Source organism: Podarcis melisellensis, assembly GCF_964234715.1.
Source record: "Podarcis melisellensis genome assembly, chromosome: 13".
Taxonomy (NCBI): domain Eukaryota; kingdom Metazoa; phylum Chordata; class Lepidosauria; order Squamata; family Lacertidae; genus Podarcis; species Podarcis melisellensis.
The window spans coordinates 51,558,377-51,573,604 of record NC_138545.1 but is presented as its reverse complement, the minus strand read 5'-3'; the positions used below and the strand labels follow the sequence as shown (position 1 = coordinate 51,573,604).

At 44.7% G+C, this 15,228-nt stretch overlaps 2 protein-coding genes across 2 annotated transcripts in view; both read left to right on the top strand.

The window, feature by feature from the left end:
- The window catches only part of MSANTD3 (Myb/SANT DNA binding domain containing 3), a 177,614-nt gene that overhangs the window by 13,066 nt on the left and 149,320 nt on the right, over positions 1–15,228 (top strand). The gene's annotated exons all lie outside the window — the stretch shown is intronic.
- The window catches only part of AHRR (aryl hydrocarbon receptor repressor), a 47,312-nt gene continuing 41,103 nt past the window's right edge, over positions 9,020–15,228 (top strand). Inside the window, exon 1 of the mRNA XM_081884007.1 lies at positions 9,020–9,149. The gene's annotated coding sequence lies outside the window, so the exon portion shown is untranslated. The remainder of the gene's footprint in view (positions 9,150–15,228) is intronic.

The following is a 15,228-nucleotide window of genomic DNA, read 5'->3' as shown; positions in this document are numbered from 1 at the left end:
GATGTATACGATTGCATCATAAGGAACTTAGGCCTGAGTAATATCGGACTGTACCATACATTTAATCAGCCAACTTTAAATATATGGAATGGCTTGCAGTTTATAATTCTGAGCTATGATAAATCTGATGGAGGTTAACAAATTTAAGAATTGGTTCTCTCTGTGGTTTGGTGGGAACATTTAAATATCCTAACGAAATTACAGTTAGATCATTGTTAAATGTGTGTTCTTGTGAACTTCTCTGTGTGTCAATTTTTAATTTATTTAGCCATTCAGAATCACAACTCATAACTTTTTGCTTTAAGTCCATGTATATTTCAGGCTTCATAACATCATGGCAGCTTTCAGCTAAGGTCTCTGCAACTCGTGACCCATGAGGCTGAATGCAGCGATTAGCCAGATGTTGTGACTTACCATGTGCTTCAGGTGCTCCCATTTCTGTGGTTCCATGTAAGCAGCAAAAACAGGAGGCTTATTAGTGAGCTGTGTTTTGTTTGATGGGTCACAAGTTTATTTAGGCCTGCTGGTATGCTTATATACCATTTTCATGACTGATCCTTAATATTTAACACTCGTCAAATTTTCAAATAGCTATTTGTTGAGTATTGCTCCTCCCACCCCAATGTCCTGCTTGCCTGTGTGGGTTTCTGTAATGTGCTGTGTTTCGGCAATGTGCCCTAGTTATACAGGACATGCCTGCTTTAAATATATAATGGTAATGCCAGACAAAACCTCTAAGCACTGGCCATAAATGACAGGCTCTATCACCCACCCCACCTCTTAATTATGGGTGGGCCAAGTATTTGCCAACCCAGGGATGGATTGTCAGGGTCAGTAATGAAGGCAGTTTGGCATAAGAGTCTAAAGAGATCAGGGAGAAGAAATAACAACAGTTTGGGGGGTAGGGAGGATGGAATTCTGCATTTTGGGAACGGAGTGGTGGGAAGGGTGTACGGAAGAGCGTTTAAGTGGTAGATTCTTTCCCAGGGTTGGTGCCGAGTCTACCATGTTTTCATAAAAGGTAAAAGGTAAAGGTACCCCTGCCCGTACGGGCCAGTCTTGACAGACTCTAGGGTTGTGCGCCCATCTCACTTAAGAAGCAAGGGGCCAGCGCTGCCCGGAGACACTTCCGGGTCACGTGGCCAGCGTGACAAAGCTGCATCTGGTGAGCCAGCGCAGCACACGGAAACGCCGTTTACCTTCCCGCCAGTAAGCGGTCCCTATTTATCTACTTGCACCTGGGGGTGCTTTCGAACTGCTAGGTTGGCAGGCGCTGGGACCGGGCAACAGGAGCACACCCCGCCGCGGGGATTCGAACCACCGACCTTTCGATCGGCAAGCCCTAGGCGCTGAGGCTTTAACCCACAGCGCCACCCGCGTCCATTACCCATTATGATGTTTTCATACCCATCTGCAAACATAGCTGTCAAGTGTCCCTTATTTGGCGGGACAGTCCCTTATCCCAGCGCCATGTCCTGCTGCTGTCCCTTATTGATGATGTCTCTTAAATAAGCTACTGAAGGTAATGGGGCCCTTTCTATGTCCAGCTTGTTTTGTCAACAACAAATTGTTGCTGTTTTTTGGTGTTGAATATATGCTATATGGTAATTTATGGACCTAATAGGTATCTAAAGCCATTTGCACGCAACAAAATATGTATTTTATAAAAGTAATTGTTGATCCCTTATTTGGGCTGCTGATCCCTTATTTTCGAGCCTGCTGGTCCCTTATTTTCAAATCTGTAAGTTGACAGCTATGTCTGCAAACCCCACGGGATGAATGCAGAGGGAGCAAGCTAGGCACAGAACAACTATCAGGGAATGGTCCTAAAGTTTACTACCTGAGTAGTTCTCAACATTGTTTCATCTAGTTGGCTCAGTCCTCCCAATGCTTGCACCTTTTCTCAAGTAGCAAGGCCAACATGTGGAATCCCCACTTGCCAAGATTTGGGGGGGGGGAGGGTTGGATGTGTATGGATGCCCTTTCTTGTGCCCAAGAAAATGAAGCCTAAATGTAGAAACAGAGTATGTTGTTGTTAAAAGGGTGCTATCGCCATAACCTGTCGGTGTCCTCGGTGATTAAATCCATCACATCATTTCCAAAACTCCATTAACGCCACACCTGTACCCTAAGCAAGGTGAAATGTGCAAGTGAAAGTTTTTTTCCTGGTACTCCAGGCCTCTTGGATTCTGTCCACTATCACTGTTGTGTGCTCTCGCAATGCAGATTAGCTTATACAGCTTTATCACCACCAACAATGCCTAGGACTTCTTTTTATTGGTGTGTACTACTTCAGTGTGCTTTTGGAAGCAATTCTGCAAATCTAAGGTACGTATTGAAAATATGTACAAATTTCACAACTGGGAGTGCTGTGGCATCTATTAAATGTGATCTGCAAATACGGTAAATAAATTGGTGCAGTACTTGAAAAATCTAGTGTATAATTCTATCTAAAAGCAAAGCAAGTTACTTCTAGTAGGGCATCCACAGATAAGTAGGCAGAATTTATTTTTAAGTAGGTGGGAAAAGGGAAAATTGAGGCTTATGGTACTCTAATGTTGCTGTGGAACCCTTGCAAGGGTCCTTAAAGGCTTACAACATTCTGGGCTGCAGGTAGGGGAGAGAGAGTCACAACATTTTGTTGCGGGCTCGTTTTACTTTCATACTCTCCAGTGTACTCTTGGTGGTAACAATTGGTCTTCATATTCTGAAATGCAGCCTTGCAGCTGTGAGACATATATTTCAGGGTATTGTTGCTGATATCAGGTGGAATACTCCTAAATAAATTGCTTTAAAGTTGACGGTATAATTACAGTTTTTAAAGTATATAGAATATTGTTGGCTCCTATACTCAAAAGAGTTTTGTGGTTCAGGTTTGTTTTTCCACAAACAACCAAGCTTTAGTTTTCTTCCCTGGCCACTGTAAAATACGTGTTTAGAACTCTGCTTCTCAAGCGGTGAGTCAAGTCCTGCAGAATTTTTTTCTAGCTGAGATGCAGTTTGACCCAGCAAGACAGACACAGTGGTTAGCTGCATGAGTCGATCTCCTCTGGCCAGGCTGATACAAATGAGAATTTTGCCACACGTTTGTACCTGAAGTGTAGTAAAACTAACACTGGGTAGATTGATGCAGGGGACCAAATAGTTTGTCGTGTGTTGGCCCACTATCTAGGCAAATAGAACAATCCCCTCCTCTGCTCACTGGGTATTCCTTATTGGAGAGATAAAACATACTTTAGGAACAAGTGGCCCTTCTTAACTTGACCTTCCTATTTCAGACGGGGACCAAAGGTAATCTTGCCAGTCATGATCTCTTACTTCATCTACAGGGTGGTTCTGAGTTGGGTTAGATCACCTACTTAGGTGGGTAGCTTACCACTTCAACATCTCCCACAAACATCTCTATGTGCAGAAATCTATGAGCTCTTCTAATTTAGTACCAAAGCCGTTTCTGCTTCTAGCAGATTGATTTACTAAACTGCATTGTGGAAAATACTGAAAACTGCCCCCACCTCCAAATAATGGATTTTTGCTCCATTTGGTTTACAGAACTGTGATCTTGTACTTCATATAGATGTATTTAAGGAATTAGGAGATCTTTATTATATAACTTAGTTTCATGATGGATTTTTTTGGTGCAGGATCTGTTTAATAATATTTATTTTCATCAGGAAGAGACTAAAGTCAAGCAAAGAATTCATAATAAGATGACTACTAGATGTAAATTTTAGTGCCTTGTTTATTGTATAATGTGTAATCAAAATGAAGGATTTCTGATAAAAATGTATTGCTAGTAGGAAAAATTGTATATGCACATAATTGGTTCCAATAAATCATGAGTTGTTAATAAATCTTGAAAGTTTCCTCACTGAAAAATCCCATTGTGCTGTGGTCATTTTTATTTTACTTTTATCCTAAGTACCAATCCATAAAGTATACTGTGCATCAATAAAAGCAGTACAGGATTGCAACGTTATGACGGGGATGGCACCAGTAAAATTCAAAATTAAAACAAAAAGCACCGTACACTGAGTCGGAGTTGGTACTGTTTACAATGTCTGGCAATAACTCCAGGGTTTCAGACAGGACTCCTTTCCAGCTGTACATTTTGATGCAGAGTGGGAGCTCTGGCTCTCCAGATGTTCCAGGACTGCAAATCCCATCCTTGACATTGGCCTTGCTGGCTCAGAATGATGGAAATTGGAGTCCAACAACATCTGGGCAGCCCCAGGTCCCCCACTCCCGCTCTAGGTGCTAAGGATTGCATTTGTACTGTACCCCTGAGCTACAGCCCTTTCTCCTCTTTATACTTTCTTGGCCGTATTTTTAGGCATTGGATTTGTTCTTTTTCCTCTGGGTTTGCTGACCTGGGCACAGCTAGCATATTTCAAGTATTGTGCATGTACCTGTCTATTTTCCTCCTTGCCCTGTGCGTGACTCCCATCCCTGCCATAACCTGACCTGACTTTATTTCTGAAGATGACTCTTATCTTCCCCTTTCAATTTGCCATGTCAATGGATTCATAATTCCAGCTTCCACCCTGATTCATCTCTCGCACCCAGTTCCAAGCCACAACCTATCCCTGGGGTAATGGCACTTACACCCACGTAATTTATGACTTATAAAGTTACATAACTAGAGACATACTTTCCTTAAAGTATTCTGATTTCTAGAAATGACTTCAAAAGAATACAATTGATAGCTCTTAATTTGTTTTAAACCATCACTCTTTTACCACCTATAAATCTTCCATTGGGGACATGCCGATTCAGCAGCAAAAACAAAACTGAACCTTACCGGTGTGGCAAAAGAATGCATATATAAAGGAACAGACACAAGTTCCTGAAAGCAGATTAATAGAATTCAATATGGCAAAAACAACATTGAATTCCTCATTGATTGATGTTGTCATGGTCATGCAGAGACTGTTGGACCGACAGAATTAAAGGATGAGATGTGTATTAAAAGCTTAGATCAGACATAAAGTAAAGGTAAAGGTACCCCTGACCGTTAGGTCCAGTCGTGGGTGACTCTGGGGTTGCGGCACTCATCTCGCTTTATTGGCCGAGGGAGCCGGCGTACAGCTTCCGGGTCATGTGGCCAGCATGACTAAGCCGCTTCTGGCGAACCAGAGCAGTGCACGGAAACGCCGTTTACCTTCCCGCCAGAGCGGTACCTATTTATCTACTTGCACTTTGACGTGCTTTCAAACTGCTAGGTGGGCAGGAGCTGGGACCGAACAACGGGAGCTCACCCTGTCGCAGGGATTCGAATTGCCGACCTTCTGATCAGCAAGTCCTAGGCTCTGTGGTTTAACCCACAGCGCCACCCGTGTCCCTGATTAAAGAATGCACAAGACCTGTGGATAAATATATGGACCCTCTTCCGCTGGAAGAAGAGAAGGTAAAGGCAAAAGGGACAGTTGTGGACGGTGGGTTGGAGTGGACATCTTTACAAAGGATGCTACTGTGATGCCGGAAGAAATGAATGGATTTATGATCAGATATAAATCCAGGGACAACTGGAGATGGCAGAGATGGAACTGAGAGACAAGGGGCTTCGTGCGTAGGTTGAAGAGAACATACAAGAAGGTTTAGAAGCGGAGGTCAGATGGCCCATCTGTCATGGATGATTTAGCTTGAGGTTCCAGCATGTCATGGGGCTCGACTCGGTCCCTCCCAACTTCTATGAGCAACTCTTCTTACAACTGATCTCAACATGGCTCCTGACTGAGGTTTCAGTTCTCTGCTGGCGTTTCCCCCAGAGCTTGCTTCCCTCAGCATGCACAAATTCATGGGCCACTTCATTTCCTGCTGTCACTTAAGGTTCCTCACTGGGAATTTTTTTCTCTCCCCCCCCTTCCTTTTTCAGTCATGGTTGGAGACCTGTTGCTTTACTCAGGACAGTCCAACTGGCTTCTCCAGGTGCCCCTGCCATCCAGAAGCAGGTGGGCAGAAAGAGGACTTTATCAGACTTGTTTAGCTCTCTTTGATGGAGCTCTCTTGGAGCAGGGAAGTTCACTGATGAGCACTGCAACTGTTAATCAACATTCAGCTCTGTCCTTCACTGCCCCAATTTACTACCTTTCATTCTTTAACTGGATGGTGTGCCTTCTCCACGGGAGGTCCAGAAGATGGCAACATGAGAACAGGGCCTTTTCTGCAGTGGCTCCCTGCTTATGGAATACTCTCCCTAGGAAGGCCTGCCCTCATTATATTTCTTTGGGGGCCTGGCAAAAACTCCTCTATAACCAGGTCTTTGTGCTTTAACCAGTGCTTTTTTCTGGGGGGACGCAGACCCCTGAATCTATGTTTGGCCTCATTGAGAGGCAGTGTTTCAATATGAGTAGGAAAATGAGAGTACCCCCATTTTTTTAAGAAAAAAAGCACTGGCTTTAGCTATCTGTGGCCTTTTAGAAGTGGGCAAGATGTTGTTAAAGTATTTCCACCTGCTTTGTTCTTAGTGTAACTGCTACTTCCTGCATTGTTTTTGCTGCCTTAGCAGCACTGAAGCGACCCCCTTGGGACACAAGTCTGGGCAGCGTGTATGGAGGTCCTGGGCTGCCCCGGACTTTGGCACCAGCTTGGCTGCAGTAGTTGTCAGAAGGAGGTAGACAAGGCGCCGTCCAACCTAATTTAATAAATAATAACGTTAAGGGCCCTGGGGCCCTCACAGTTTCCCAAGGGTGCCAAGCTGCTAATGCCAGGCCTGAGATGGATTTCTAAAGGGTACATGGAGAGCTGAATTGAACCCTTCCCTGCCTTGCTGCCCCAATGCTCTGTACTTGAAGCGGTTGTCTCACCAGCCCAACCACACTTCCAATATCAGAGCCATATTGAGAGAAATAATAATAATAATAATAATAATAATAATAATAATAATAATAATAATAATAATATATTATTTATACCCTGCCCATCTGGCCGGGTTTCCCCAGCCACTCTGGGTGGCTTCCAACAAAGTATTAAAATGCAGTAGTCTGTTAAACATTAAAAGCTTCCCTAAAGAGGGCTGCCTTCAGATGTCTTCTAAAAGTCTGGTAGTTGTTTTTCTCTTTGACATCTGGTGGGAGGGCGTTCCACAGGGCAGGTGCCACTACCGAGAAGGCCCTCTGCCTGGTTCCCTGTAGCTTTGCTTCTCGCAGTGAGGGAACTGCCAGAAGGCCCTCAGTGCTGGACCTCAGCATCCGGGCAGAACGATGGAGGTGGAGATGCTCCTTCAGGTATACTGGACTGGGGAGAAAAGGGGATGTGGTCACAGAGGGTGAGGTTTAGGAGTGGGAGATTCATCTTCTGTTATATAAATTATTCCCTCTGCTGTGTTATGCTCAAGTGACCCTGCAGCAAGGAAGTGGTCCTTAGCATTGATGCTAACATGCTACCATTTGTTGTTGTTTAGTCATTTAGTCATGTACGACTCTTCGTGACCCCCTGGACCAGAGCATGCCAGGCACTTCTGTCTTCCACTGCCTCCCGCAGTTTGGTCAAACTCATGCTGGTAGCTTCGAGAACACTGTCCAACCATCTCGTCCTCTGTCGTCCCCTTCTCCTTGTGCCCTCAATCTCTCCCAACATCAGGGTCTTTTCCAGGGAGTCTTCTCTTCTCATGAGGTGGCCAAAGTCTTGGAGCCTCAGCTTCAGGATCTGTACTTCCAGTGAACATTCGGGGCTGATTTCCTTCAGAATGGATAGGTTTGATCTTATTGCACATGCTACCATAGACCTGCACAATTTAAAAATAAATAGATAAATAAATAACGTTGGTGATAAAATATTTTGCATGAATAAAATTGATTCCAAAATAAGTGCCTGCATGATTAGAGTCCTTTCCATGGCTGTGTGTGTGGCGGAATAAAGAGTGCCCGTTGCTCTGGCGCAGGGCGGGCAGTTTCGCTTGCAGGCAGAAAGGTCCTGCTTCATTCTCCTCCAGGGAAAAGGGCCCGGGAATGTTCCCCGCCTGAAATCCCGGGAAGCCGCTGCGGCTTTTGCTCTGGGCCGGCCCAATCCCGAGCCAGACGGACCAGTCCCGCGGCCGAAGCCCTGCCGGGGCAGAAAGCAGCGGGCTCAGAGAGAATATTATGAAAATGATGTACAGGTGGTACATGACCCCAGTCAAGCTTGCAAAAATTTATCATTTGCCCAATAATAAATGCTGGAAATGTAAAGAAATTGAAGGTACATTCTTTCACCTCTGGTGGACGTGCCCAAAGATTAAGGCTTTCTGGGAGATGATCTATAATGAATTGAAGAAGGTACTTAAGTACACTTTCCTGAAGAAACCAGAGGCCTTTCTCCTGGGCATAGTCGGCCAATTGGTGTCAAAGAAAGACAAAACTTTCTTTATGTATGCTACAGCAGCAGCAAGAATACTCATTGCAAAGCACTGGAAGACACAAGACCTACCCACTCTGGAAGAATGGCAGATGCAAGTAATGGACTATATGGAAATGGCGGAAATGACTGGCAGAATCCGAGACCAGGGAGAAGAGTTGGTGGAAGAAGATTGGAGGAAATTTAAAATTTATCTACAGAAACATTGTAAAATTTTTGAATGTTGATGACATTGAAATGAATTGAAGGGGTTCTAGCAACAAGGTTAAAAATAAGATTGGATTGATAATAGATAAGTTAATTGGACATGAATTTGCTGAATTAATTTTCAAAAGGGATACAAAAAAGGGAGATGTGAGGAAGTCAGGAAAATAAGTGAATCAAAGATGAGAATTTAAAAAGAGGGATTTTTCTTTTTTTTCTTTTCTTTTTTTATAAGTTAAATGTCTGTCATTCTTTTTTGTATTTCGTAATTTTATATTTTTGTGTATGTGTTTTTTCGTTTTTTTCTGTTTATTCATAAAACCTAATAAAATATTATTTAAAAAAAAAACAGAAAGCAGCGGGCTCGGCGCGCGCCTGGCGCTTCCCAGCCCGGCTCTTGCGCGCCCTCCGATGCCGCCTGCGCGTCGCAGCAGCGGGAGGGACGACAACATCGCGTGCGAAGCAGCCGCTCTGATCGCAGGGAGGCTCCGCTCGCCCTCACGCTCCGGCGCGCCGGCCCCGCCAGGCGCGGCTCCAGCAGGCGAAGAGGCGGCGAAAGCTCCGGCTCCAGTCCCGCGGAGGCGAGACGGGCATCGCCGGCGCTGCCAAGTGCGGTGAGTCTCGAAGCAGCTCGGGGGGCTCGGGATTTTGCAAAGGGGACGAGGAATTCCCTGCGCAATATTCCCCAGGGGGCAAGAGGCCGGGTCTCCCTTCAGTTGCTGGCTTTGCAACAGCTTTCTGTTGGCTACTAAAAAAAAAACACCCGCAGATTATTTGCTAACCAGGAGCGGTTTTTATTTTTGGGGAAGCCTACTTTCTTGGACAGGTGTCTCTGGACGATAGAAAGCAAACGCGGGCTCTTGCAGCTCAGCAAGCAGGATTGGTCTCAATGGGCGCTTCGCCCTCCACCCATTGCTCTTTGCTGAGAAGAGCTCCTGTGTCCCTGTTGCAGAATGCACAACTCTCCCCAAGAGTTATTTCTGCGCGCTTACTACCTGGGAGTAAGTTCCTCCGATCTTAGTAGGGCTGGTGAACCTTTAGTAGAGTGGCTGGTGCAGCAACTTTGCCCACCACAATTCTGCTGTAGTGATGGCAGACGGATAGAAGTGGCGGAGGACTCCTTTCTGCGCCGTTCTCCGAGGTGCAGGATCCGTCCTGGGTCTCTTATTATCCGGCAACCCGATCTGCTACTAGGCAGGATTTGAGTTGCAGTACAGTTCACCCTTCAAAACCCCTTGCCTCCCCCAACAAACTAAAAATATTTGTTAACTGGAATTTCAAATTATAAAACAGGACTTCTTTCCCGGTCTGATTTTAAATCGGCTTGTTTCTGGGTAAACATGGATAGTGCGAGACACAGTAGTAATATTTGTTTCGAAACATTTTTATATTGGTGAAGTTTGTTCTTATTTCGAACCTGCTTTTAATGCTAGTTTGGGAACATGTAGGTTAAGAGAGACTCTGAGAATATACAAAGTGCCTTTCTTTCCCCACTGACACACCTGAGCTTCGCAACAAGGGTTCTAAACCGCAAAACATCTCTCATTTTAGAAATTAATAGTTGGCAGCTATGATTCTTTGCTTATGCCACACATTGCCTTTTTTACCCATTCTTTTACTCTTCTCATTGTGTGTGCTCTCTCTTTCGCTCTACTCTAGTGAGTATGTAAAAACCCTTGCAGATTATTGTTGAGGGTCATGGCCGGAAAAGATGGAGAGAAGAGAAAATGTCTTTATACGATGCTCCCTGCTATTTGCACAACTTTATAAAATATGGTGCAATAGCCTGAGAAGGTGACTTTCAAGAGGGGGGTGTAAGCTAGTAAAAGGTTGTTAGGGCAAATAAAGAGTTTTGCATCCTGATTCTAAGTTCCTTCTGCTGCAAAATAAGACTAAACTATTTATGTGGAACTCAGGATGCTAGCCAGGTAAATGTTATCCATATTTACTCAGAAGTAAATTCCACAGTATCTGAGCCAGGGGCGAAACCACCCGGGTCACAGACCCAGTTTGGCACACCCCCCCCCATGCACATTTGTGCACAAACACGCACAGGCTGGGAGCCTCAATGGTCCCCTCTGGAGGCTTCACCCAGGGCAAAAAGCCTGGATACACTTCCCCCTCCCACACACACAGCCATAGCTATGGCTCTGCCTGAGCACAGAGTTGCAGTTATATTTACATAATCCAGTTAAGTTTTGCTTGTTTATTTGTTTGTTTACACCAGAGGTCAGCAAACTTTTTCAGCAGGGGGCCAGTCCACTGTCCTTCTGACCTTGTGGGGGGCCGGACTATATTTTGAAGGAAAAAATGAAGGAATTCCTATGCCCCACAAATAACCCAGAGATGCATTTTAAATAAAAGCACACATTCTACTCATGGAAAAAAAACATGTTGATTCCTGGACCATCCACGGGCCAGATTGAGAAGGCGCTTGGGCCGGATCCAGACCCCGGGCCTTAGTTTGCCTACTCCTGGTTTACCCTGTCCCCATCCATTGCCAGCTCTTGGCCAATAGAGGCGCTGCTGGTCTCCTCCCACCCTTGTTCCCGGTGTAGAAAATACTCCCCCCCCGCCCCGTTCCTGATGTAGATCCCCTTCTTTCCTGGTGGGGAGGGAGGCATTTGGTGGTTTGCCTCAGGTACCAAAATGTCTTGGGCTGGTCCTGGTTATTAAAGCATGAAACGCCCATAGTGGATATAGGCAATTCTACCATGGACGCGGGTGGCGCTGTGGGTTAAACCACAGAGCCTAGGACTTGCCGATCAGAAGGTTGGCGGTTTGAATCCCCGCGATGGGGTGAGCTCCCGTTGCTCTGTCCCTGCTTCTGCCAACCTAGCAGTTCGAAAGCACATCAAAGTGCAAGTAGATACCACTCAGGTACCACTCAGGTGGGAAGGTAAACGGCGTTTCTGTGCGCTGCTCTGGTTCGCCAGAAGCGGCTTAGTCATGCTGGCCACATGACCCGGAAGCTGTACGCCAGCTTCCTCGGCCAATAAAGCGAGATGAGCGCCACAACCCCAGAGTCGGTCACGACTGGATCTAATGGTCAGGGGTCCCTTTACCTTTTTACCATGGAGGCCTCAAAAGCCTTCAGTGGCAGCTTGGAATCTAGAGCACCCCAGATTGTGTCCCTTTGGGTGGGGGGTTACCCACTCCAGAACAGTCTACCTAATTCCTGGACCCAGGGCTACAGCCCACAAATGCTCTCCATCCTATGAGAATTTAGCCTTCATTTAGAACCACACATAGGAGTTCCTCAAGTTTGCTGACTTCCACGGGTCTGGAACGGATTCCTTAAATACTTTACTAATAAATTAATTTAAAATAATTTTAGTTATAATTCCATATGAGTGCTTTGATTAGCAGACAGAATTAAATTAAATCCAAGCACTCTTAACTGTGAGTCAGGCTCTTAGACAATTGACGGACCTTTTAAACTGCTAGCTAAGTGCACTTATATACTTCAATGGGCTAATTTTGAGCTAACTTTGAAGCTGTGTAAGATTTCTCTTGAGTAAATAGTGTATGCATTTTGAAAATTGCCTTAAACATTTCTTCTAATGAGATGGACACAACTAAGTTTGCAGCAGTGCCATTCACACTCATCCTACAGAAAATTCCAATTGAAATATGATTAAAATGAAGTCACCAAATTAATATTGTTGGTGAAAGTAGTCCATCATCTTTTACTGTGGTTTCCAAACTTCTAATATTCAGGGAGTCCTAATCACATTGACTTTGTGCCTGGAACCCCTCTACATTGTAAAAATTCTGTGGTGTGATGTAGAGAGTCACTTTTTTACTAGATGACCTTCTTATTGATAGTTCTGGTCTGTTTCTGGGGAGGTTAGACAATGGTGTCTCTGAGTGTTACCCCACATGTTCTAGTGCACTGCCCTGATGGTGTCCTTATCACAAAATACCTGATCTTTGTGGATCCTAAAGTTGTCAGGACACGGGTGGTGCTGTGGTCTAAATCACAGAGCCTAGGACTTGCCGATCAGAAGGTCGGCGGTTCGAATCCTGGTGACGGGGTGAGCTCCCGTTGCTCGGTCCCTGCTCCTGCCAATCTAGCAGTTCGAAAGCACGTCAAAGTGCAAGTAGATAAATAGGTACCGCTCCGGCGGGAAGGTAAATGACGTTTCCATGCGCTGCTCTGGTTTCGCCACATGACCCGGAAGCTGTACGCCGGCTCCCTCGGCAAGTAAAGCGAGATGAGCGCCGCAACCCCAGAGTCGGCCACGACTGGACCTAATGGTCAGGGTTCCCTTTACCTTTTAAAGTTGTCAGTATGTGATTAAATCCCACCCAGAAAGGAATGGCAGTCCAGGCATTCCATTTGTGTGTGATGCAAAGGCAGGTCTTCTGGGTCTGCTTGAGAGTGCACCTTAGACAGGAAATACAGAAAGCTTATATAGTGGATTAGAACTTTGGTCCATCTTGTTCAGGATTGTCTACACTGACTGCCAGTGTCTCCCCAGGGCTTCAGACAGGAGTCATTCCCTGTGCTTTCTGGAGATGCCGGGGACCTAACCTGGGACCTTCTGCCCACCAAGCAGATGTTCTCTCACTGAGCCAGGCCCTTCCCCTGGAAAGAGCATCTCCCACATTCCTCTGGGGCTGCGCCTTAAGAGAGGAAGTTCAGCCGTGGCAGGCAAACTGTTTTTCAGACAAGTTCCTGATACGGCATTTTTGCTGGGCAGAAGGCTTCTTCATTTTACTGTCCTTTTACTGTTCTTACAAGTGATGTCATGGTGTGATTATGTTTATACGGTGGCTTTCGGCACCAGGATTGCAGTTGCATAAATCTTGCAAAGAAAAGAGGAAATACTTGCACTTAAAAATGAGAATAGGGATTAATTTCTGAGTTACATTTTTGTGCATGCTGTCCCATATTTATATGGATTTGGAAGTGTGAGTGCATTTCTTATCCCAAATACTGCACCTGCTTTCTAGCATTTTTCTGGACAAACAAACGAAAACACACTCCAAAATGAAATACTGTATTTGGATGGCTGCTCAAAATGTCAAAATATATGTTGGTCTTTGTACGTAGGTATAGATCTCAGCTTACAAAAATATAACATGTTTAAAATATAACTTGAGTTTTGTGCTTGATAGAGTGTGCACAATCTAAAAAATGCTAAAATACTAAAACAATACAGTATAATTTTTCATTTGTGATGCCATCTCATTCCTCCTCACCCAACACTTCTTGATGGTGTGGCATAGTTAGGCTGTTTTCACAACCATTATGCTGAAAGAGGCTTTCACATTTCCTGAATCTATAATTTCTTGGGGCCGTAGTGGATAGCTTGATGACGACAGTGACCCAGTGTGCAGCTGCTGAAATACTACATGGCAATTCACGCCTTGTCATTGTCAAGGATGACAAATTAAGGTAATTTGCCCTGGGAAATTTTCAGTGTGCATCAGAAAATTTTCTGGCGCCTTGGACAGTGATCTAATTTAGCATGTTTATTTTACTTGTTTTTAGCCAACAAAGCTAAACACTTCAAAACTTGCTTAATACTTGTTTGTGATTGGCATCCGTTCATCATTCCTAATGAAATGAACAGTTTTCTTTGGAAAAATGAAGCACTGGAAAATTTCCCGCATGGTTGGAACCTATTTTCTCACACTAAATTTCTTGACTATTAAGATCTTCCTCCGAGGTGCTGTCTCACTGCCCCCACCCTCAGTTGTCTCCCTGGGGTAGGCTCATCTGGTATGCAACATGCATTATTTTTGGTGTTAAATTACTTTATTTCACCCAGGCCACCTAAAACAGGGAGCTGCCTGGAGTTTCCTTCAAGATTAAGAACCTTGATTATATTAGATTTCGAGATCCCAGAGATCCAAGAGGCTGATCAGTTAAGAAATTTGCCCTCCAGCTCATGGAGGGCTGGGGGGGGGGTGTCAAAGAAGATGATGGGCTGGAGTGAGAATCCTCCTTCACAGGATTTTCACTGCACGTAAAAACAGGGTGCCTAAATAGGACTTGTATATATGCTCCTATTTCTTGCTTTTATTTGATTTAGAATGCTTTTAGTGTTGCTTTTTAAAAATGGGGGGGGGGTTCCTCTGCTCCCAACCCCATCCCTTGGAACAGCTTCATTTTTATAGTTTCCAGCGTTTCTGACTTACTTCCAAAGAAGCGTACACTGGATTTCCTCCTTGTCCTTCAAGGCTACCCATACCTACCAGGAAATGATCCCCATTAAATTCAACAGGGCTTGTTTCTGATTATATGTTAAAAGAATGTGAAGTGGGGGTGCCTAGCATGATGTGTTATTATCAAGCCACATGAGACTCTTAGTCTCACGGGTTCAAGTCCCATGTTGGGCAAAAGATTCCTGCATTGCAGCGGGCTGGACTAGATGACCCTTGTGCTCCCTTCCATCTCCACAATTCTACGACTGGTACTTCCCAGACAGACTAACAGAAGCTGAAGGTCAAGTGTTGAACAGACATTTAAGGAGTTTGATTTGGCATAAAGAAATAAACTGGGAAGACATAATGGACCATAGAAGTCTGATATAAATTAAAAAACAAGTTAAGCCCAGGATTGACCTCAACTTGCTATATCCATCCCATGCTTTCAGCCTCTGTAATTTCCACCAGGATTTTACATACACAGTCTCAAATAAACAAACAAAAAAACCCCGGCGCTGTTTTAATATCTTTGGA